Source organism: Homarus americanus, unplaced genomic scaffold, assembly GCF_018991925.1.
Source record: "Homarus americanus isolate GMGI-L3 unplaced genomic scaffold, GMGI_Hamer_2.0 scaffold49658, whole genome shotgun sequence".
In the NCBI taxonomy this organism is placed as follows: domain Eukaryota; kingdom Metazoa; phylum Arthropoda; class Malacostraca; order Decapoda; family Nephropidae; genus Homarus; species Homarus americanus.
Window position 1 is genome coordinate 150,415 of NW_024751128.1, and position 25,309 is coordinate 175,723.

The 25,309-nt window shown below is 40.4% G+C and overlaps 1 long non-coding RNA gene across 2 annotated transcripts; it reads left to right on the top strand.

Moving 5' to 3' along the window:
• The first annotated feature begins 9,277 nt into the window (after positions 1-9,277).
• LOC121854544 lies at positions 9,278-19,539 on the top strand. Of its 2 annotated transcripts, none has more exons than XR_006086572.1 (4): positions 9,278-9,559; positions 9,775-9,984; positions 14,070-14,231; positions 14,634-19,539. It is a non-coding gene; the product is annotated as an uncharacterized LOC121854544 (long non-coding RNA). The 2 variants fall into 2 exon arrangements; XR_006086571.1 differs by having other exon boundaries at positions 9,281-9,559; positions 19,112-19,539.
• Positions 19,540-25,309: the final 5,770 nt, after the last annotated feature.

A 25,309-nucleotide genomic window follows, 5' to 3' on the forward strand; every position in this document is an offset into this window, starting at 1 on the left:
ATGTTGGGGTGTGAGAAAGTAATTGGTCTGTATATGAATTTTGCCACAAACTTAGAGGAAAAAAATTACATATACAATCAAACCTTTTAGTTGTGCCAGGATGAGGCTGCCATGGGTGACTGAAGCCAGACGATCTCTTAGCCTACATTATGTACGTAAAATAAAGAAACTTTCTGTTACAGTGACACCTGGGAAGATGAAGGCCCCTGGACGCCGGAGTTTCCCCTGGCGGCAGAAAGTGTGGCGTATCAACAGAGGCGAGAGTGGCGCCCACACCCCCACTGACCCCAAATGTTGATGACCACCACGACCTACATCCACGGCTTCTGCTGCTGCTGGTAATGGGGGGTAGTGGTAGTGAAGGTGGTGGTAGTGGTGGTACTTCTGATTGTGGTTGTAGAGGTTGCTTGTGATGGTGGTGGTGGTAACAGAAGTGGTGATAGAGATGGTGGTAGTAGTGTTTCTGATGAAGTAGAAGGAGAAAAGGGGGGGGAGGTGCAAAAGGAGGAGTGGCTTAGAAAAAAGGAAGATAGGGGAGAAGAGAAAATGGATGTAGGAATGGTGGTGGAAAGAGAAGAGAGAAGGGAGGAGGAAGAGAAGGGGCGTCCACTCTGTCATTAACGGTATGCAATACATTTATGGGAACTGCAGACTCACCCCCTCATCCTCCTCCTCCTTCTCCTCTTCCTCCTTCTCCCCCCCTCCTCGTCCTGTTCCCTCACCTTTACTTCTTCATCCTTATTTATTCACATCTCTCTTCACCTATCTTTTTACTTCTTTTTTTATACCTTCCTTTCTCTTCTTTTCTTTTTCTTCTCCATTTCCTCTTCCTCCTCTTCTAATTCTTATCCCTCTTCTCCCTGTCATCCCTATTGCCTCCATCTTCTTTCTCTTCTTTATCTCAATTCGTCCTATCTCACCTACTTCCTCTTCCTCTTCCTCTTACCCACTCTCTTATTTGACCTGTTATCCCCCTCTCTCTCTCTCCTACTTTTACAAAAAAAAATTTACGTTCGTATCTCTTAATGCTTTCTTGGAGACTGTGTTCAGGGAGAGATTTGTGAGAGAGACTGTTGTGGAGAGACTGTTGTGGGAGGGACTGTTGTGGGAGAGACTGTTGTGGGAGAGACTGTTGTGGGCGAGACTGTTGTGGGAGAAACTGTTGAGGAAGAGACTGTTGAGGGTGAAACTGTTAAGGGAGAGACTGTTGAGAGAGAGACTGTTGAGTGAGAGACTGTTGTGGGAGAGACAGTTGTAGAAGAGACTGTTGAGGGAGAGACTGTTGAGGGAGAGACTGTTGTGGGAGAAACTGTTGAAGGAGAGACTATTGAGGGGAGGACGCACAGGGGAGACTGTTGAGGGAGAGACTGTTGTGGGAGAGACTGTTGAGGGAGAGACTGTTGAGGGAGAGACAGTTGTGGGAGAGATTGTTAAGGAGAGACTTGTTGGGGGAGATACTGCTGGGGGAGAGACTGTTAAGGAGAGTGTTAAGGGAGAGGTTGTGGGAGACTGTTGATGAACTGCTGGGGGAGAGACTGTTGTGGGAGAGACTGTTGAGGAGAGACAGTTGTGGGAGAGTTAAAGGAGAGACTGTTAAGGGAGATACTGTTGGGGAGATACTGTTGGGGGAGAGACTGTTAAGGAGAGAGTGTTGTGGGAGAGACTGTTGATGGACTGTTGTGGGAGACTGTTGAGAAGTTGAGGAAGATTGTTGTGGAGAGACTGTTGAGGAGACTGTTGCTGTGAGAGAGACTGTTGAGGGAGGGTGGAAATGTTGAGGGAGAGGCTGTTGAGGGAGAGACTGTTGAGGGAGAAAAAGGAGGGAGCATTTATTGGAGGAGAGACTGTTGTGGGGAGAGACTGTTGAGAGAGACTGTTGGGAGAAAATGTTGAGAGAGAGACTGTTGAGAGAGAGACTGTTGAGGAGAGACTGTTGAGGGAGAGACTGTTGAGGGAGAAATGTTGAGGGAGTGACTATTGAGAGAGAGACTGTTGTGGTAGAGACTGCTGAGAGACTGTTGTGGGAGAGACTGTTGAGGGAGAGAATGTTGAGAGAGAGACTGTTGAGGGAGAAAATGTTGAGGAGAGACTGAGAGAGAGACTGTTGAGGGAGAGACTGTTGAGGAGAGTTGAGAGAGAGAGCTGGTGGGAGAGAGAGACTTGGGGAGAGACTGTTGAGGGAGACTGTTGGGAGAGAGACTGTTGAGGGAGAGACTGTTGAGGGAGAAAATGTTGAGACAGACAGAGAGACTGAGAGAGAGACTGTTGAGAGAGAGACTGTTGAGAGAGCTGAAAGGAGAGACTGTTGAGAGAGACTGCTGAGAGAGAGAGATCTGGTGAGGAGAGACTGTTGAAGAGAGGAGGCTGCTAGATGAGAGGAGAGTGAATTATTGAGGAGAGACTGTTGGAGAGAGAGTTGAGGGAGAGACTGTTGAGAGAGAGACTGAGAGAGAGGACCAAGAGGGAGAGACTGTGAGGAGAAAATGTTGAGGAGGGAGTTACTTTGAGGAGGAGACTGTGAGAGAGACTGTTGAGAGAGGGGACTGTTGAGACTGTTGAGGAGAGAGAGACTGTTGAGAGAGAGACTGTTGAGGAGAGACTGTTGTTGAGAGAGGGAGACTTGGGAGGAGAGAGATTGAGAGAGAGACTGTTGAGGAGAGGAGACTGTTGAGAGAGAGACTGTTGAGGAGAGACTGTTGAGAGAGAGACTGTTGAGGGAGAAAATGGAGAGACTTTTGAGGGAGAGACTGTTGAGAGAGAGAGGACTGTTGAGGAGAGAGACTGCTGAGGGGAGAGACTGTTGAGGGAGAGACTGTTGAGAGAAAAACTGTTAAGGAGAGACTGTTGAGAGAGAGACTGTTGAGGGAGAGAGTGAGCTGAGGGAGACACTGTTGGGGAGAGACTGTTGGAAGGAGAGACTGTTGAGAGAGAGACTGTTGAGGAGAGACTGCTGAGAGAGAGATTGTTGAGGAGGGACTGTTGAGGGAGACTGTTGAGGGAGGAGATCTTGAGGGAGACTTTAAGGAGAGGCTGTTAAGGGAGAGAGACTGTTGAGAGATACTGTTGAGGGAGAGATGTTAAGGGAGGCTGTTGAGTGAGAGACTCTTGTTAAGGGAGAGGCCTGTTGAGGAGAGAGACTGTAAAAGGGAGAGACTATTTAGGAGAGACTGTTAAGGGAGAGGCTGTTGGAGTGAGAGACTGTTACAGGAGAGGCTGTTGAGAGAGAGACTGTAAAGGAGAGACTATTTAGGGAGAGACTGTTATGGAGAGGCTGTTAAGGAGAGAGACTGTTTAGGAGAGGAGAGACTGTTGAGGGAAAGACTGTTGTGGGAGACTGTTGAGGGAAAGACTGTTGTGGGAGAGACTGTTGAGAGAGAGACTGTTGAGAGACTGTTGAGGAGAGACTGTTAAGGGAGGCTGTTAAGGGGAGACTGTTGAGGGAAAGACTGTTGTGGGAGAGACTGTTGAGGGAAAGACTGTTGTGGGAGACTGTTGAGAGAGAGACTGTTGAGAGAGAGACTGTTGAGGGAGAGACTGTTGAGGAGAGACTGTTGAGAGAGATACTGTTGAGGAGAGACTGTTAAGGGAGAGGCTGTTGAGGAGAGACTGTTAAGGGAGACTATTTAGGGAGACTGCTAAGGAGAGGCTGTTAAGGAGAGACTGTTTAGGGAGAGACTGCTGGAGGAAAGACTGTTGTGGGAGAGACTGTTGAGGAAAGACTGTTGGGAGAGAATTGCTGAGAGAGAGACTGTTGAGAGAGAGACCGCTGAGGAGAGACTGTTGAGGAGAGACTGTTGAGAGAGAGACTGTTTAGGAGAGACTGTTGAGGGAAAGACTGGCCAGGGAGAGACTGTTGAGGGAAAGACTGTTGTGAGAGACTGCTGAGAGAGAGACTGTTGAGAGAGAGACTGTTGAGGGAGACTGTTGAGGGAGAGCTGGAGACTGTTGAGGAGAGACTGTTAGGGAGAGAGTGAGAGACTGTTGAGCAGGAGGGACTGTTAAGGGAGAGGCTGTTAAGGGAGAGACTGTTGGAGAGAGACTGTTAAGGAGGGAGGCTGTTAAGGAGAGACTGTTGAGGACTGTTGTGGGAAGACTGTTGTGGGAGAGAGGGAAAGACTGTGTGGGAGAGAGAGAGAGAGGACTGTTGAGAGGAGAGAGACTGCTGAGGAGAGACTGTTGAGAGAGATGGAGAGATACCTGTTGAGGGAGAGACTGTTAAGGGAGAGGCTGTTGAGAGAGAGACTGTAAAGGGAGATACTATTTAGGGAGATACTGTTAAGGGAGAGGCTGTTGAGTGAGAGACTGTTAAGGGAGAGACTATTTAGGGAGAGATTGTTGAGACAGAGACTGTTGAGGGAGAGACTGTTGAGGGAGAGACTGTTGAGGGAGAAACTGCTAAGGGAGAGACTGTTGAGACAGAGAGAGACTGTTGAGGGAGAGAGGGAGAGACTGTTGAGAGAGAGACTGTTGACTGTTGAGGGAGAGATAGAGAGACTGTTGAGAGAGAGAAGAGAGAAACTGTTAGGGAGAGACTGTTGAGAGAGAGAAGGGAGAGACTGTGTTAGGGAGAGACTGTTGAGGGAGAGACTGTTGAGAGGAGAGAGACTGTTGAGGGAGAGATGTTGTGTGAGGGAGAGACTGTGGATAGAGAGACTGTTGAGAGAGAGACTGTTGAGAGAGAGAGACTGTTAGGGAGAGACTGTTGAGGGGAGAGACTGTTGAGAGAGAAACTGTTAACGGAGAGACTGTTGAGGAGAGACTGTTGAGGGAGAGACTGTGAGGGAGAGACTGTTGGAGAGAGACTGTGAGGAGAGACTGTTGAGGAGAGACTGTTGAGGGAGAGACTGTTGAGAGAGAGACTGTTGGGAGGACTGTTGAGGAGAGACTGTTGAGGGAGACTGAGAGAGACTGTTGAGGAGAGACTGTTGACTGTTGAGAGAAGAGAGACTGTTGAGGGAGAGACTGTTGAGGAGAGACTGGTATATGCTGTTGAGAGACTGTGAGACTGGAGAGACTATTCTGTTGAGGGAAGACTTGTTGAAGAGGAGTGTGAGGAGATTGTTGAGAGAGAGACTGTTGAGAGGACTAGAGAGAGACTGTTGAGAGAGAGACTGTTGAGGGAGAGACTGTTGAGGGAGAGACTGTTGAGGGAGAGAGAGAGAGACTGTTAAGAGAGGAGAGAGAGACTGTTGAGGGAGAGACTGTTGAGGGAGATACTGTTGAGGGAGAGACTGTTGAGGGAGAGACTGTTAAGGGAGAGACTGTTGAGGGAGAGACTGTTCAGAGAGAGACTGTTAAGGGAGAGACTGTTAAGGGATATACTGTTGAGGGAAAGACTGATGTGGGAGAGACTGTTGAGGGAGAGACTGTTGTAGGAGAGACTGTTGAGGGAGTGACTACTGTGGGAGAGACAATTGTGGGAGAGACTGTTGTGGGAGAGACTTGTGGGAAAGACTGTTGTGGGAGATAAATAGACAGAACTCCAATACTCAAGTTAACTATCAATTATCATGTAGTTAGTGAACCTGTATAGTGGTGAGATAAGGTGACACCTATCCCCTCTGAGTGACCACCTCAGAGTCAAGAAGGTGTTGCCCTCTCCGCTTAGTGACAGTTAACTGGTGAGATGTGGTGTGTGAACCTTTATAAATAGAGAGAGATATTGAGAAGGATGATCTTTGTTGAGAGTGATTTTTATTTTTTTTTAATTCATAGTCACTCACGATAATACTACCTCGATGTCAGCGCCATCTATGAACACAATACTGGTTTATTTCCTTCACCTTGTTATTTAAAATTTTTTGCTTGTTTTGCCACTCATCCCTGGACCACTTGTGTCATTTTCGATAAAAGTCTATAAGCTGAAAAATCTTAGTTTTGACAAGTGTAGTGTGAGGAGAGGAGCTGACACCGCCACTCAAAAGAGTGTTTTTCTTTACAGCTGTGTTTGTTTATGAACACAGCAAATTATATAAGACATCCCTGCAGCAACATCAAAGGAGTAAACCTCATTTGAGAACAGCTAAAAAATATCTAAAATAAGGTGTTACTGTCATCTTTTTGAAGGATTTTGGAAGTTGTTGGTTTAACTTTTAAGAAACGAACACAGTGGATGTGATTCGAACGCAATATCCTACTGCGCGCCCCTCCCCCACACAGCACTCTTATGCTCAGACAAGTGACTGTACACACTGACTCAGCTATCAGGAGGCAGAGAAAGCTGACTGTTGAAGAAGAAATGGAGATGGAGGGGAGCTCTAGGGAGAAGAGAAGTATAGGAGGGATGGGAAGATTTAGGGAATAAGGATGTATGGGAGGAACATTGAAGCATGGGGTAATGGGGAGGGTCTGGGGAAAATACGGTTGGGCAGATCTCCTCTCCCCTCCATCATATGTGAAATAACAGTGTATCATATAAGATTATTATATATATATTTCCTCTACATTGTTGGCTCCCACTACAGGCGTCAAGACCTTAGTTGTAGTTTATGGGTTAGCATGGTTCAAAAAGACCTAGTATAGGTCCTATGGCCTTTCTCCCCATCCTCTTCCTCCTCCTCCCACCCCGAGGATGAATTCTTCCTGCTCTTTGAATAGAAAGTCCTAAGAAGGTCATATAAAATGGTGAATGGGAGGATAAGGAAGATGGATTAAGAACGCTTGGCATGCAACACTGGCATCGGGGTTCTATCATCATCACACTCATTATCTCGACTACTCAACACCAAGGAGAAAGTCCAAACATGGCCACACACACACACACACTGTAACAGTCCAAGTGCTGCTGCTGCTGCTGGTCACACAAGCATTATCGGTGAGGACTACCGGATATTTCTTCAAGTAAACTAACTGCCACTCTATCTTTTCTGTTTCAGTTTACTGGGCGAACAAACATATCATATGTCTGGATCTGTCTTGGTTATGGGTAGAGGAGGACGAGGCGGGTGTGGGTTGAGGCGCCTACCAAAATCTGCTGCATCATCAGTCTTGGCGGTTTTTGTTTCTCAAACTGCTGAGTCAGTATTGACAAAGATGGAACCTTGATTTCTCTCAGGTGAATAGGGATTACCAGGGTGAAGCTGACAGTGTGTTGACCCTTCCACTCTTATACTTCATCATATTATTATTGTGACTCATTATATACTAAATTGTATTAATCCGAGTTAAAGTTGTCATAATGTTGCATCCCACCGAAGAACGTGAGCGGTTCTTTGGTCTCGATAATAGAGACAGCCGCTTTGGTTAAAATTCACAGTGAAATATGTTATATCATGAGGTGCACAACACCCTGTTTTAAAGATCAAGGTCCCTGCTGAAGGTTAAAACTCAAAACCTTTCTCGCCTTGCACAGGGTGCAACGGGTGTCCAATAAACTAGCCGCTTCACTGGGCAAATCTAAAAGAAGAAAAAAGGAGCAGAATTCTTTTACCGAGGCAAATATTCGTGTGAAACTTTAAAAATATGTATAACAAGGTATACGAGTCTGTGTCAGAGGTCAAGATCACGACCGACAAAGTTAAAGTTTGTTAATGGACGCCGTGTGTATCGTGGCACCCATGTTTCTGCTTTACTTTCCGCTGTGAGTTTAGAGAATTATTTAAGTTTGTCTTGGTCCTCCACTTGACTGCTTGCATATTTTATCTTGTAAATTTATGTTAGTCTGAGTTAATTCATCTTATTATTACCGTATACGTACTGCATTTATATTTTTATATGCGTAAGAATTTTTCTACTCGTTTATAATTATTAATTTCAACACAAGTAGTAGTAACAGTAGTTGGAGATTTCTCAATAGACGTGAATTTCCTTACTAAGCTCTTCATATAGATCAAGGCTAATATATTTCGTTGAGATTATTGATGTGGTAACTCCGGCATCCAAATCTTAAATAAAATATTCATTATCGCATCCTTTAAATAATTTTTTACAGAATGTATAATGTTGTCAGAGAAAACGAAATGGGGTAACTATTTTCATTCATTTACATCTTGCCTCAGACACTAAAGTCTCAAGATCATCATGCCTCAATACTCTAGACCCGAGGGCAGTGGCGTATATTAGGGGGGTATGCAACTATGCCTCCCCCCCCCCCTTTTACTACTGCCCTCAACTCATTCAACCCAACCTAACCAGTCCCCGAGCAGGGTGAAACTATGAGCAAGTTTCCTTACACCGTTTTATTTGTCTACCCAGTTGTAATTGGGAAGTTCTGGGGTAATGGTTAACCAGTGCAGTTAGCGAGTTGTCCGGTCTTCTTGGGATTATTCCTTGACTTCGGGTGTGGACCGTGTGGTTGTTGTGTGGGGGACAACTTCTACACCTTAAACAAGTTAAGGGGCGGCTCTAGGAATATCAAAAAGGTGGGGGGGGGGGCAAGAAGTTGTAGGTGGGGAAACACGGTGAACACAGTGAGCCCGCTCAGCAGGGGGCTAGTAAGGCGCTGTAAGCCCCCCAGAACTTTTTTTAAATCTGACCAATATCATGGGCATTTTGAGGCCATGTGCACTTGATATTAGGAGATATTCTGAGGTCAATAGTAATTACTTTTAACTACACAAAAACGCCTGAGTAAGATAATTAGTTAAAAAAATGAATTTTCTGATGAAAAGAAGGGGGTCCGGACCCCAGGAACCCCCCTCTGGTTCCGCCCCGGAAATTTACGCTTAGGTGGTTCTAAAACCGGCTATCCTCGAACACGAGGAGCAACCATTATATGTATGTACTCCAGGAGTTATCCCTTAACCGTTTTCTTTAGTCTCCCTTCAAGAGCCCTAAAAGTCAACACAGAGAACTTCGAGCGTCAACTACAGTAATTCAATTTTATATTCCCCGAATCATTGATTATTTCAAAATTGTGGGGATTTTTAAGAATATAGATAAATATTTATAATATATTCATACCCAGTCTTATATTTTGTGAAACTTCACCCAAAATATGAAAATAATTATATGTGAGAGACACTGGGACGTCAACATCACAAATGACAACAAGTATTAATGTTACAACGAATAAAAACAAGAAATTACTGTACCTATTTTTAATAAAATAAATTAATTTTAATCTAATTTGAAGAATTAATTATTGTTAATTTGATTTAAAGTAGTCTAAATGAAGTTTTAGTCGTTTTATACAAAGTGATTAATTCACACTCGTGCGTGAAAGAACAAATAAATTGTTTTGACCTATTCAGAACTACTAAACGAGTATCAGTTTATGTAATATTAATTTAAATCAGGTTTGAATAGTCTTAAAAATATCCAAATTGAGAAAGTGATCCGTCGTTTTCGAGGTGGTACAAATAGTGGGTCTTGCTCCAGGTGTGCCAACAGCTGATGACAACAACAACACTCCACCAAGAGCAGCGGTAAGTGCCACTCTCTCGGCGCCAGAGACACACACTTGTCTCCTTCATTGTCGAGAAATAAGCAATCATTCAAGATAAACGACATGAGCCCAGTAGCGTGGAGAAGAAAAAGAGGACTTGGGGAGAAATTAGGGCGGCATTCTACTCCATGGATCCTGTACAGAAACCCCACGCCAAAAAAAAGAAAAAAAAAGGTAAGGTAACTAAAAGCATAGGCCTAGCCATTTCTTATGTTAAGAGTATGGTTAATATATATACTGATTAACCTTGTTCATAGATTAGGACATAATGAAGTATGGAATATAGTACAGACCTGACAATGTCCAATTTAGAAAGCCAATGAGAAATTTGTTCAGAAGGACGTGACACAAATTCTTTGTCTGGTTTATTAAATCTAATTATTTTACAGATAGTGGCATCAACATCCTTGACAGATTTCCTACTATAAAAGTTGTGTCAGGGAGATGGTCACAATCCAGGTGGGAAACAATGACATCTTGAACAATTGACACATTCTGAGGGGGTGACACAAGACCTCTCTGGGTTATGACCATGGGTTGGTGCCAGTGATGCTAACAATGAAGTAAGCAGCACTAACAGCATCCTCTAAGGAAAGGCGGTAAATTTGCATTGTCACACCGTTCACTTTTAGCAAGTAAAAAATATATTTTTCTAGTGTATTTGTGTGTGTTTAGACTAAATATGACCTTCATTTTTGGTGGAAATTAGCCGGGTTTTTTTTTTAGCGATTTTTTGTTTGTTTGACGTTTTCCGAAAAAAAGTGGCTAAGTGACTAAAAAATACACAAAAAACACTATTAAAACAAAAACCTAACCCAACCTGACCTAACCTAACCTAACCTAACCTAACCTAACTGACTCTCACCATATGATGGAATCACCTATTTCTTACCGTATTGGCCTGGTTCTTGTTCGTCGTTGCATTCTGGGATTCTTACATAATGCCACATATGTTGGTCTTTGTGATATTTACATTCAGTCTTGCTCTTAGTACACTTTACTGAGGTTGGAAGAGCACCATGCGGTCGAAAAAATGCTATAGTTTCTAAGTTTGTTTTTTTGCCAAAAACTCGCAATCAGCTCCATATACTTTAAGAGACATCCATCGCAGACTTCCATGGTCGGCTGGCAGACTGGTGTACAGCTGTTCAGAAAAGTTGTAAGAATCCACCCTGGGAAGAACGAGAAGTAGAGTTAGACATAGTGCCTCTCACCATGAAGAAATCATTACATGAACCAGGACAGTTAAGGGCTTTATATGGGAATAAGATTAGTAATTTGCCTAAAATAAACACATTGCATGTATATTGTGACGGTTCAGTAATGTCAAGTGGCAGGGCAGGGTGTGGGATCCTTATAAGACAGTATACAGAACAAGGAAATAATGACATCAAAATTGGACTTCGGTTGAGCAGTCTTATATCATTAACACAAGCTGAGTTATATGCAATGTTAGTAGGATTGGAAAATGTTGTAAATAGGTATAAAGATGCATATTTTTTTGTTGATAGTAGGGCAGCTTTGGATTCTTTGAACAGTGGGAGTCCAGTCTTTGAACACATTATTGGTTCATATAAAAAATTAGTAAATACAATAAGGAAAAATGGCCATAATGTTCAATTTGTATGGGTCCCTTCACATGTAGGCATTGGTCTTAATGAAGCAGTAGATATAATAGCAAAAAGAGCCACGGAAAAGGCCGAGATCGACATAATATGTACTAAGACCTTGAAACAATTAAGGAGCAAATTACGGAAAATACAATCAATAGAAAATAATTTCAAGAGGAATGAAATATACGAGAAAAGTGAAACAATGAAACATTACCATCATGTTCTCATGAACACAAAATTTACATATGGGAAAGATAGGAGTAGGTGGAAAGATTCAGTGTATATGAGGTTAAGATTAGGATATAAATATTATTGGGAACTTGGAGCTGAGAGAAGTGAACAGAATAAAGATGGTAGAGTTTGTAGAACATCCAGATCCCATACCCTGCCACATTATATACTGGAATGCCTATTGGTTAATGTATATAGAAATGCCCATATAAATAATGTCCCCAAGCAAATAGAGTGGATGTTTAAAAATAGGAAAATAGATGAAATATTAAAGAAATATAGAAATTTTGCATCTAGAATATAACTATGCACTATAACTGATTATATGAAATATTAGGGATTTATGTGAGTCCCGAGAGGGACATTCTTGGACTGGGGTGGGGATGACTTGTGTCACTTCATCCCTTTGAGATGTATTAATGTTTTTTGTATCTCAATAAATGTATCAATCAATCCATGGTCGGAACTGAATTTGAATTTCAAAATATGAGAAACCCAAAATAAAACTTGATTTTGATTGGGCCAAATATACTCTGAATTAACCCAAAATCATTTTAATTGGTTGCAAATGCAAAAACGCTTTTGATTGGCCGCGTGACGTGTACGGGTACGCATGCGCGTCATGATTTATGAAGGAGCCTCGAGAGACACGCAGTGTTGGGTGAGAGGCAGACGATAATGGCGGGAGGTTAATGGAAGAAAATATAAATTTTTTGGGAAAAGCTCTCTCCGTTATTATACATTTCCGCCGGTAATGTAATAGATGAAAATTATCTTATAATTAGACGTTTTATTCGGGTATGATAATAGATTAGTGGTAGGAATGAAAGGTGAGTAAACGCAATAATACCGGAAAGGCATTCTTATGAAAGTTGATCAACCTTGCCCCCTTCTACTCCTTAAATTGTAAGGCAGAGGATTTTGTTGAAAAGAAGAAAGCAAATTTTGAGGTACAGTACTCTTGCACTTATATCAGTCAGTGTTTGTGTATAGGAAATGTTGATAGTGGGCATGTGAAGGATATGTTAATTGTGTGTATGTGTGTAGGATACATTAATAGTGTGTGTGTGCACACGCACACATGCATGCGTGGGGGGTTGGTTCTAGCAGGTTAAGTGGCTGGTCATGTCTGTGTTACACAATGTTGGTAATTTATAAACATTTCATTATTAGTAGAATAAATGGCCTCAACGTAAGGGACACTGTTTTTAGACAAATGTAAAAATATTAAGAAGCGTGTTTCTTTTACCACAACATGATTAACATGTCTCATATTCTCAAGCCACTGTATTGTCATATTTTACAAAGCCTCTTTTATTCCCAAACCACTTTTGTGGTTAGTATGTATTGCTGGAGAACAATACAAGGGTGTGAACAGGGTGCAGAGAACAAGATAGGTATACAAAATTTAAGCTCAGTTCTGAAAAAATTAAAGAACTAACTACTGTACCAGTACTCATCCCACAGTTAATTTCTCCACTTCCTTCTTTGTACTACAGTGGTAAAGTGCATATTTCTCATCACTGTGTCATGGGTTCAGTTGCCAGCGTAGATCAGATGTGAGTAAGGTGTTATCCAATGTAACATTACCAGACATGGCAAGTTTATCAAGGTACTACAGTTTCCTCCTGTGCTATAGCAAAGTAACAAAGAACAGACCAACTGCTCAAATGGGTGGTAAACTGACAACTGGTGAAATTACTGGTAATAACAAATTAAAGTACTGTCCAATATATGCAAGTTAACTTAAGCACAATGGGAATGCAAAGGGTTTAGGCCATGTAGATTTTTCACTCAGTCTTTTCTCTGTGGCCAAGTGGAGTTTCACTTGAACTGTGTATCTCAAGGTGGTGGTGTGAGTGTTGGGATGTTAAGCAGATCCTGTTCTCTTTTTATGAAGGGTTTTACCAGGGGATGAATGACAGGCATTGATGTGTAGGACAAAGTTGATCCAGCACAAGTAATTATGTCCTTAATTTTCCTGCTACAATTATAAATTAAAGAGAAGACTTATCTTTACATCATAGGCCCTTTTGGTAATAGTAGGTTAAATGAAACATCCTTCTGCCAGGAGATCCCACTTCTTTATTTCTTTATCTTAGTGTCACAGCACAAAGATGAAGGACCATATAAAGGCTTATGACATTTGTAAATGTGTGTGTGGAGCTGCAAGTTCTAACTGGCCTGTTTAGATAATCACTAATAGAATGTTAATTATTGATATTTTTATTTATTTTAATCTCTATAGTTTAGCCCAGTAGAGTTTGAGAGAATGCTTGAGACTGACTATAGTGCTCCCAAGCAGATTCACTCACAAAAGTTTACTGAATGAAACAAATCTGATTGTTTTTATGTAAGTACCTGTACACTATTTATATTGAGACAATAAAAATTACAGATATTTATGTAAATTATTGTCAGTACAATTAATATACAGGTATCATAATCATTACAGAGTACAAATGAATGAATTTGAAAACTGGACCTGAACAGCAAGTAAAAAAGAGCGGGGATACATTATTTCTCCTTGAAGTTTTAACAGGAATGCAGTGCTCCCAATCAGTGAGATCAATTAACCTGACCACTCTTGTGGTATTGAGTTTTCAGGGGGATACACTTAACAATTTCAACCATATTCTTAACAATTAATTTGTTAAAAAACCCACTAGTATAGGTAGTCCTTGGGACACTAATTAAGGATCTGTGGTAAAAAAGTTTAAGTTATTGGTAATAACTTGGCTATATGACCCTTCCATCCAGTGTTATTAAATCAATACGTACAGTATTAGTAAATCTTAATTTACCATGAATACATAAATTGACCAATACTTTCTTTTCAGGTCCATTGAGCAGACATTATACAAGACAGTCATCAGAGTATGAGTCTATATGTAGATATTGGTCAAGTTGAAGGAACTTTTATTGTGGTACTTGGATCTCTATATCACAGAGAAGGTCAAATTCGACCCGTTAATGTATAGAAACTCGCCGATGGAACTTGGGTTTGTATATTCATTCGTTTTTATACATTCATTTTTTCACTTATCAGCTAACTAGCCATTTGGGTGGTTAGTCTGTTCCTTGTTACTTTATAATGGTCTTTATTATCCAGTGTTTCTACCTAGCGTAAACCTGCCATGTTTGGTAGCATCTTACTGGATAACACCTTCTCACATCTGCCCTAGGCTGGGGATTGAACCCAGGACACTGTTTAATTGATAGCCACTGTCTTTCCACTAGTGCCCCTCACTTTATATCCCCTTGTGTGGCTCATCCAGGACTAGTGCTACATTTTGATGTTGTGGGTCAAAGTAGGCAAGTTATTCCTTTCAAAACCAAGAATAATGGGATATTTATTTGTACATGCTTCATATACTAATGCAGAATATTACTAATGTTTCCAGTTCAGCTATACAGTGGTGAGTCACCTCTGGTCCACTACAGGATGAAGACAGTCTTGCTTGATACTTTGTTTTTTATAAGAAGTGTGTATTAAAAATTAGTACTGTACTGTACATGAGCATGTAAGGCTATTTTGATGAGTGCATGTGAGGCTGTTTTGACATCACACCTATTATGGTGGTGTTTCACCCATCGTGTATCCAGGTCATGAAGATTGGTGTAATTTACAAATCTGTTGAACCACCAGTTGTTGGCCATGCATGTCTCTCCAGATGTAGCCCCCCCCCCCCTCTTGCTGTTGTAAATCACTCCATAAACATTTGCCTTTTCTTGGATGGTTGCATGTGACACTGCGTTTGGTCGTCAGTCCACATGGATAATAATTTATCCACCATCTCCATTTTGTGGTCTCTGGCACTTGATACACTTGTTGAAGTCACTGAGGGTCAAAGACTTGCCACTTATCCTGAATTTTTCTGTATTCTTGCTAATTGTAGCCAGAGAAGATGCACAAAGTTTAAAACTTTTCTAATTTCAGTTGGACTGTGCTCACTCCTTGTGTCCCTTAATAATATGTGGTTTCTGCTACAAACTCATGGCTTTGCAAACTTTTTTCACCACTGGCATGCTACTAAGTCCAGAACAAGCAGGTAGCTTTCCACTCATGTTCTCTGAGGTTGATTCATTCGTGTGAAATGAAAAAGAACTCTCACTTATAGACTGCACCATCAAGCGAAAATGTGTCTTAGTATATCCTCAATGGCTGAATGTTGTCGCAACACAGCTTATAGTAGTGGCCACAGGAAATTTAAATGCAGTGTGCAGAATATCATTTGTTGTAAGTTAAAATGGGACTTCATTTTGTGGGACTTGCTATATATTTGAAATACTGTAAGCTGATAAGTGGTGAAATGGTAAAATTAAAAACATTTCAATTTACCTGCCGGTACCTACCTAATTTACCTAGTGGCCAACCCACCCAGAGAAGACCATGCTGTGGGAAGGAGGCCAGTGACCTGTGTAGGATATCTCCATTATTCTTGACAGTCTTTTCAAGACTATTTTGAAGCCCAGTACTGCTCTTAGTTCCTCAGCTTGGGCTGGTGGACTGTTCCATAGTTCTACCACCCTCTGTGTGAAGAAGTACAGTATTTCTTTATACCGGGTATTCATCCTGCATGGCACCTTGATGAGCTTGGTGGTGTGTGATACCCCCAAATTTATCTGGGTTTATGTCTTTTATCCTTTCAAGATTTTGAAGGTTTCAATTAGATCCACCCTATTGTGTCTTACCTGAAGAGTTGTTAGTACTAAAGCCCTCAGTCTACTTGGGTGATTAAAATAGTTCAGGAATACAGTAATCATTTATACTGTACTCTGTCTTGCATCTTATATAGGGAAGTTATGCCCAAGTAAATAAGTGTTAGAAATACTGTAAGTGTTAGGGTCGAGGAACTACCGAGAACATTCATCCATTTATACACCATTGTTGACATATTGAGCTGCCTTAATAGCCTGACCCCCTACAAGGGTTACAGTCGAGACCACCGAGAGAGAGAAGGCCTGTCAGCCTGCTTGTGGTGTCATCATTTGTGGTTACACCGAGACTACTCATGTAGCAGAATATCACTGCTGCACCGTTAGTTATTTGTGATTTAACATACTACAGTACTATGTACTTGGTACTGATTGTGCAGATTTTAAGACATTGTACTATTGTCTGGATATATTTATTCAGTTCCAACTGAACTGCATTATATTATTATGTGTGTGAAGAGAGAGGGAGAGAGAGCGACTACAAATGAAATACACCATGGCTAATGAGATTTCAATTTATTTGCAATATAGACATGAACAAAATTTCAGAATAAGCTGCAAGAAATTTTTGAAATGAAAATGTTTACATATACTGTATTTAGTTGAATGTCTGAATTGTTCTCTTTTTCCCAGAGTACCTTCTATATTCTCTGGAATTATTTAATCTGCTACAAAAAGTATTTAACAGTGCATTAGTAGAGGCTCACACCAGCATTTTTCAACCTTTTCTGTGCTATGTCTACCATTACAAAAGTCTTCCAGAAACAGAGCATCATCATATGCTGGAGCATTTAGGGTGACATCCATTACCAAATTTTGCTGGTTACTGACTTTACAAAATTGGGATGCTGCTTTAAAATTTGTCACCAACAATATACTGTACAGTATAATTGTACATATAACATGTGGGTACAATAGAGAGCCTTGGCTGATTCTTTTAATGTAGTTGTGTGTTTCTGGTAATTCATCAACACTGTCTTCACAAAATACATTTTTTTTATAAGACAGCAATAACAACAGTAACCAGTTAAGTAAGTTATTAATGGAAGAACATCCAAACATTTTTCAGTATCTTTCCATTTCACACCTGTGGTTATTTTATGATTTTATGCAGATCTCCATATCTCCACAATTTTCTTCCTCAATTATTTTCAAATTAACACACGGGTTATTTTGATTTTGCTTCAATGGAGACAACATTCTGATTTTCTTTTCACATTCAAATACTGTAGTACAGTAATTGTTGTACCGATATGTTGACGATGCTGCAGAACCTGTCTGAAACTTCCCTGTTAAAACATAGTCCATTTTTATCATTGCATATGAGTTATATGTTTTAAGGCTGTACTAGTTTCTTTGATAAGCTTTCCAGGGATTTATTTCATATCATTCCATAGTTTTAACCAGCTGTAGAAACTGTAGAGAAATTTACATTAATCATCATTTACATCATTAGTCAATCAAGTGGCATGTGTGTTGTTCAGTCGACAACCTTTAAATGGCGAGTTTACATTAAATACAGTCTACCAGACATAAAAGATCTTTATATAGTCAGCAACTTCTGCAAAGAAGGGCAAGCAGTGTTCTTTCTAATGGGTAATAAAGCTTGAATAATATACTTATTGAAAAATTTAAGCACTTAATTTAAATTTTGCCTCTCAAGGTTAGAGGGAGATAGGACCTCAGGAACAACTTATACGAGTGTTTCAAATATGAATTCGTATCTAAAATATTAATTTGTGTAGTGGCAAATGGAGCTTCTGTGACCTCTGTCACTGGACCATAATTGCCATTAAAACAACTGTGAGGACAAACTTTTTCGGAGGGAGAATTGTGAACTCTTGGAACAATCTGCCAGAGAGCATTGTGATGGCACCGAGTGTAAGCTCATTCAAGGCCAGACTTGACCAACACTGGAGCAGGTTCTAATAAATTCAGGAGTCATTGCTTGCCCAGTATCTGCCAACAGTGCGTATCAAAGATGTGACTGACTGCCCAAGCGGTATATGAGCCGACCAGTGGCGAAGAGAATAAAAGTAAAAGTGAGAATTTCATGGGTTTATCTGTGTCTTTCTGACCTAGCCAGCTGTTCCTCACACAATTCAACATACTGTAGGTATGTACAAAATCATACATGAAAAAAAAGAGGCTTTGAACTTTGTGCTGGATGTGGATAAACAGTTGACAACTTTGATGGTGCAGAAAAAATATAATGCTTTCTTATTGATTGCATTATTTTATGTTGAAACTCATACAATATTACTCTAAAACCTATCTTTTCTAAACCACCTTGTTTAGAATGTCTTACACAATTTCAGCTTTCATACATTTAGCAGAATTTATATGGATAATATCTTTTATTTGAATATAACACTGCTCAGCCTAAAAACAAAATCAGTTGTAACTGCCTCAAAACTTTCAAATGCTGAGCCAACAACATTTCCTCCTTTATACTCAAACTTAGGCTTCAGATGAATTTTGTCTAACCTTAATATAACTGTCTTATTATCTGGTGATAAGATGTCAAACTTCTGCTTCATATTACAGGGTACATTTTGTTTGACAAAGTAGTACTGTAACTGTTAATGGCTGAGTAACTATGGATGATTAAGTATTTTGTATTTCATAGTACAAGTATAGGCAGTCTGTAACCTGGAGGGGAGAAATTATATAATAAAGGAAAATTATCATTAGCTGTGATGGATATTGTAACCTGTTTAAAGTCATTAAGTAGATCTGTTCAGTTACAAATGTCAGGGTGTGCAGATGATTAAATGACTCGGTCTACAGAACTGTCAAAAAGAAATAACTAAGTGTAACAGTAATTACTCTGCTTGGGTTAGATACATGTTCTTCAATGTCCAACTGATGCAAGTTACAGAGAAGCCTTTCAAGAACATTGGTGTCAATCACAGACAAAAGGATCTTATAGGTTCCTATGCTGTGTACTTCGACATCATTTGTAAATACTTGTATTGCACGACTATAGTCAGTAGCCAAAGACAACACTACCTTGGGATGTGGAAATTAACAGTGCTACATACTGTATAAGAAATGATTTCTCACATCTGATAACAGTTCAATACCTTGTGTCCAGAAAGAGTTTAAAATTCCCTCCGTTGCCTGTATTGCAGATCATCTTCAACACTTTTTTCCTTTGTAGATTGGAGTGCAGACTCCTCCAGCTGAATGCATCTTGACTCTGGCGACAACTATCTAGAACTTGTTGATGCAGACAGATAAGAGGGAGAGAGGGAAGATGAGAATGAATTGCACCATTGTGAAGGCTGGGCACCTTCAGCTTGGCTGTAATTCTAGTGCTGGTCCTCTCATCAAGGTATTTTGTGTCCCACCTGATGTCCATAGGATGGAAGTGCAGCTATACATAATTATAACATAAATATTTATAATAATGCAAATAATGATACCATATACAGTATGTGAACTGAACAAAATACAGCTGCTCCTCAACTTACGATGGGGTTAGGGACCCAAATCAAGGTTGTAAGTCGAAAATGCTTAAATAATACATAGAAAATCTAAAATGGGTGTCTCTTTTTCTTCTCAGCACCATAAAACTCTCACTTTTAAGCTTGCCAGCCATTTTAAAGTGAATTACAAATGAAAAAATTTTCAGTACACAGCGCAATCACTAACGTCGGGACTTGAAATTACGTAATTTGACAAAATTTTGGTACGACTGAGGCGGTCATAAGTCGAGGAGTAGCTGTACTGATCAGTGGTAGTTAATTCCATTACCATAAGTCAGAAAAAATACATGCATTACAGCTTTAAATATTGACTTTGATCAAATACAGCCACTATAAGCTAAAAGGAAATACAGTACAGTAGCAGGTAATGCTGCATAATTGCATGTTAAGCCACTGACAAAATGTTCATAACCGCAGATGTAAAGACACTGGCGAAAACATGTCAAAATGAATCCACAGCCCTATCTTTCATGACATCATGTCCCTGTGATGTCAGTGCTGACAGGCCTTCCCTCTTGGTGTCTCTCTACAGTCCTGGACAAACTGAACCTATGTTGTAAATGTTTTAGGACAATTATTAAAATAAATGCAGAGTATTTTTATTTTTATTCTCATTTGATCAACTGTACAAAGACATCATACATTAAGAACCAAATTGACTGTGAAACATTACAGAAAGATCTCTGTCAGCTAAAGGAGTGGTCAAAGGAATGGCTGTTAAGATTCACCTTCTTGAAATGCAAAAGATGCATCTACAGTAGATCATACCAATATGTAGTATGAAGGTGTGACAAAAAACCATCTTTAACCAAGACCAAATGTGGAAAGGATCTGGGTGTATATGTTGACAACCAACTGAAGTTCTTGGATCATCATGAGAAAAAGTAAATCAAGCAAGTAAACTAATAGGGCTTTTACAAAGTCCATTCACATATTTAGGTGGTCTGTCTCTTTAGTGCTCTTCAAAGGGAAGGTGCTTCTATATTTTGAGTACTGTACTGTACACTGCCGTTATTCCGTTTGGTCCCCTAGGTATGCTGGAGTTTGTCAGTTGATTGAGAACATCCAAAAGAGGGCCGCCAGACTGGTACCTGCACTCTTGACACCTCAGGTACTCAGAGAGATTAGTATGTCTGCAGTTGCCTAGCTTATTCTATAAATGGGCCAACAATGATATAATAGAAGTTTGTAAGTACCTCAGAGGACATTACTCTGTCAAGTGTTCATACTTGGAACTAGCAGATGCCCGTCCCACTAGAGATCACAGCCTCAGGTTAAAGAAGCCACACGTTCAGAACATTTTAAGAGGAAACTTTGTTTGGAGTGACAGTTATGAACTCTGGAAATAATCTGCTGGAGTGTTGTGATGGCATTGAGCTTGAGCTCATTTAAGACAAGACTTAACCAGCTCTGGCACAGGTTCAGATACATTCTGGAGCCAGTACTTGCCAACAGTCAGATTCAGATTTGCCCCTGAGGGGGCTAGTTTATTGGGCACCCCCTTACATCCTGTGCAAGGTGAAGCGCAGAAGCGTTTACAGCGCCCAACAGGGAAGTATGAAAAGTTTATACAGTAGTGCTTTCGTCTCAAAATTTATATTTTTCCAGCCACAGGTATCCCTCGCTACACGAACGTTCGCTTTGCGAATATTCGCTCATGCAAATATTCTATTCCTATACCCCTTTCTTCCTATACAAAAGCTATGGTCACTTAGGGTAATGTACCAAATTTATATTTCATTATTTTATTCATGGCCCAGGTGCTAAATTACGGTAATTAGGTGCAATAAGCTCTGTCAGTATTTTGTGTACCCTTTATTTCATTTGTGCAACTAATATTTTGTCTAATATGTTATCAATAATGTGGAGTCAAAAACACTTATCTAGGGACAGAGTAAGCGTCTAAGTCAGGTCAGTAAAGAGCTCTCCCCCCCCTCCCTCCCCGCCCCCCAATAAAGCAGTACAGTAGTTATGTAACTTTACACCTTTGAAAGTAAGCTCCTAACTCAAAGAGTTAACATTACAGCAATTACAATGATACAGTTAACCTAATTCATATAAATTTCTTATTGCCTCAACATACAGTTTATTGTGAGGTAACATGATGAAATGCATAACTATTTAGTGTAGTATGTGTGGTGAATAAAATAAACATTGGAATGAAGCTTGCATCGAGGGTTAGGAGCAAAAGCTTAACCCTTTTATTCATTCACTACTTTATTTTGACAACGGATATCTTGAAGTTTTCATTATGAATTTTAATGTTGATACATAACCATAACATCTCTGTAATGTAGCATATACAGCTCCTCCCCGACTTACGACCTACCTGACCTACGACCACTCCCACGTACGACCTGCTCAGTCCGTAACGACCATCCGCACATACGACAGCGCAGTCGGTACCAAAAAATTTTCAAATGACGCGCGCATTTTCAATACCGAAACTTTTCCGTCCCGTACGAGAGCATGGCGTGGCTTTGGTCACCGCGTGGGTACAGCACCCACGCAGTAAAATGCTTAGTTGGTGTTTGGCTGTCGCTGTATCCGCATCTGATCGCGCTGTGTACTGACATTATTTTTGTATTTCATTGACTTTAGAATGACTGGAAAGCGTACAAGTGAGAGTGCTGGTGGTGCTCAGAAGAAAAGGAGACAGTCAATTACTTTTGAGATGAAAATTAAGATAATACAGGTAATGCAGTATGAAAATGGAAAAACTGTAGCAACAATTTCACGCGACCTAGAGTTTTTGCACTCGACCATATCCATTATTCTGAAGGATAAGGAACATATTCGTGATGTAGTGAAAGGATCAGCACCTATAAAGGGAACTATCATAACGAAGAAAAGACAAGGTCCTATTCACGAGATGGAAAAATTATTGGTGATATGGATGGAATACCAGATACAGAAGCGTGTACCCTTAAGCCTTCTAACCTTACAGGCTAAAGCAAGAAGCCTGTTCAAAAGCTTGAAGGAGCAGGCAGGAGATGAGTGCGACCAAACCTTCACAGCAAGTTATGGGTGGTTTAGCAGTTTACATAATGATAAGGTGGGTGGAGAGGCAGCTAGTGCTGATGTTGTTGCTGCCGAAGCTTTTTAGGAGGAGCTAGATCGTGTGATCATGAAAGGAAATTATTTGCCTGAGCAAGTATTCAATGTGGATGAAACCGGATTATTATGGAAGCGCATGCCTGAATGGACATACATCCACAAAGAGGCAAAAACAATGCCAGGATTCAAGGTAGTCAAGGACCGAATTACACCTCTGTTGGGGGGGGGAATGTAGCTGGTTTCAAGATAAAGCTCTTCATGATCTATCATTCAGAGAACTCCAGGGCTTTTAAACATGTCAGCAAGCACACACTGCCAGTGTTTTATCGCAGTTACAAGAAAGCCTGGATGACCCTAGTACCGTTTGAGGATTGGTTCATGAATTGTTTCATTCCTCGAGCCAAAGAATATTGTCTGCAACAAGGAATTGCCTTCAAGATTTTGCTAATTTGGGATAATGCTCCGGGACACCCACCACACCTAGACGACATGCACCCTGATGTTAAGGTAGTCTACATTCCACATAACACTACCTCTGTCATCCAACCCATGGATCAAGCTGCTATTGCAGCTTTTAAAGCTAATTATTTACGTACGACCTTAGCTCAGGTTGTTGCTGCTACTGAAGGTGAGAAAACGCTCAGACATTTTTGGAAGGACTACAACATTTTGTCATGTATAAAGAACATTATTGCAGCATGGGATGAGGTTACAGAACAGTGCATGAATGGAATATGGAAGAAAATACTGAAAAGATATGTGAACAGTTTCAGAGGATTTAATGAAAATTAAGTTATTTCTGAGATTAGTAACAAGATAGTGGAGTTGGGTAAACAGTTTCAGTTAGAAATTGATAATGAAGATGTTGAACAGTTGGTTGAAAGTGTAGCAGAAGAGCTAAGTAACGAGGATCTTATCGAACTGGAAGCACACAAAAATGCAGAGGATGAAGAGAGTCAAAATGTAGAAGAAGGACCTGCACCCCCCAAAAAATTTTCAGTGAAGCAAATGGCAGAGGCATTTGCTACAATTAATAAGGGGATGCAAATGTTTGACATCAAAATTTTGAGCGTTTTGCCAAAGTTGACAGAATGGTCCAAGATGCACTTGCTTGCTACAGAGAAATTTATAATGGAAAGAAAAAGCAAACTTTGCAGTCTAAACTTGACATCTATTTTAAGAAGTCCCCCAGTGCTGTCTCCTCACGCCCCACCAGTGCTGCCTCTTCACTCCCTAAAGATGATCCAATACCTTCAACCAGCAAGTTTCCCCTGTACATAAACCTGTCTGAAGAAAGCGACATTGATGACCCACCCAGCCCTGTCTCCTCCTCTGCTTCATCCAATTAATATAGTCTCCATGTATCCTGTAAATAGAAAATTATGGGGGCCCCGTGTGCATTCAGCTGACTACATTAATGGTGAGTGCACAGTCACACTGTATCCATTCTTCAATATTGATTACTTTTACTGTACTGTATTTCATTTTAGATTTTATATGTATTATTTTTTGCATTTCCGACTTACGACCAATACAGATTCAAGTATGAGTATTGTAAAACCGGTTCATAAGACAATGAATCCACACCCCTTACCCTCCCTCACTCCCCGAACTGTCCTCTCTTTCCCCTTATCCCCTTACTCCCTCATTCCTCCTTCCCACCCCTCCACCTTGTCTTGTCAGCTTTCTCTGCTTGTGCCAACACTTTCTTCCTTACCCTCTCCATTCCCATAAATACTCTGTAACTTTCTGTCACTATATCATAGAGCACCTACAGTATGTTTAAGCCAATTTCACACAACATTGTTAATTATGTTAAGTTCGCCTATCATTTCTAAAGCTTAAATAAAATCGAAGATAATCAATGCATGTAACAAATGTGTTCAAGTTTAGAGGATTAATGTAATAGTTATTGGTGGATAAGAAAAATATTTATAACATTAAAAACAAAATAAAAAATTTTGTTTTCAATCCTCTACTGGTCAGTACCTACTGGTGTGAAACCAATTGTATACAAGATATTAAGTCCATCTAAATTCAATATGGACTAAAGCCTCTTTCCCCAAAATCCTACCGTAATCAGTTGCATTGCTATCAAGCCCAGAAAACTCGACTCTAGGACCTGTAGTAAAGAGCTGAACGTATCCTGGTTCTACCTCCACACTAAGGGAAGGAAAACTTGCACTAAACACGGGCGGATCCTGGGGGAGGTCCGGAACCTCCCCTCCCCCCTTTCATCAGAAAATTCCAATACCTTTTTTTTAATATAATATTGTACTTAGAATATCTCCAAATATCAAGTGCACATGGCTTCAAAATGGTCTCAAAATGCTTGCCATGTTCCCCCACCCACAACTTCTTGGACTCCCCCTCCCCCCTTTTGATATTCCTGCATCCACCCCTGAAACATCATACATGAGTAAGATTTATTGTTGTGTGCTGATACCTTTAAATAACAGACTCTTATCCTCAATTGACAGGGTGTAAGTGAGTATGGGTGCTAAAAGTCATGATCATAAGGTGGAGGAATATAAAAGACAAGAGGGCAGTAACTGAGAGGAAAGACATTTTTCATCACTCATATTATTGAACATAATCAGTTAGCTCATAATTTTGTATGTATGTTGCTTACAATGTATATAGTACTGTACCTAATTACTGTAATTTAGCACCTAGCACACTAAGAAATTAATTAAGTACAGCATAAATTTAGCACATTAACTTAAGGTGCCATGTGTTTTGTATTGTGAGAAAGTGAGTAATACAGTGCAGTACCTGCATTATTATTACTATTATTCCAAATTGGAATAATG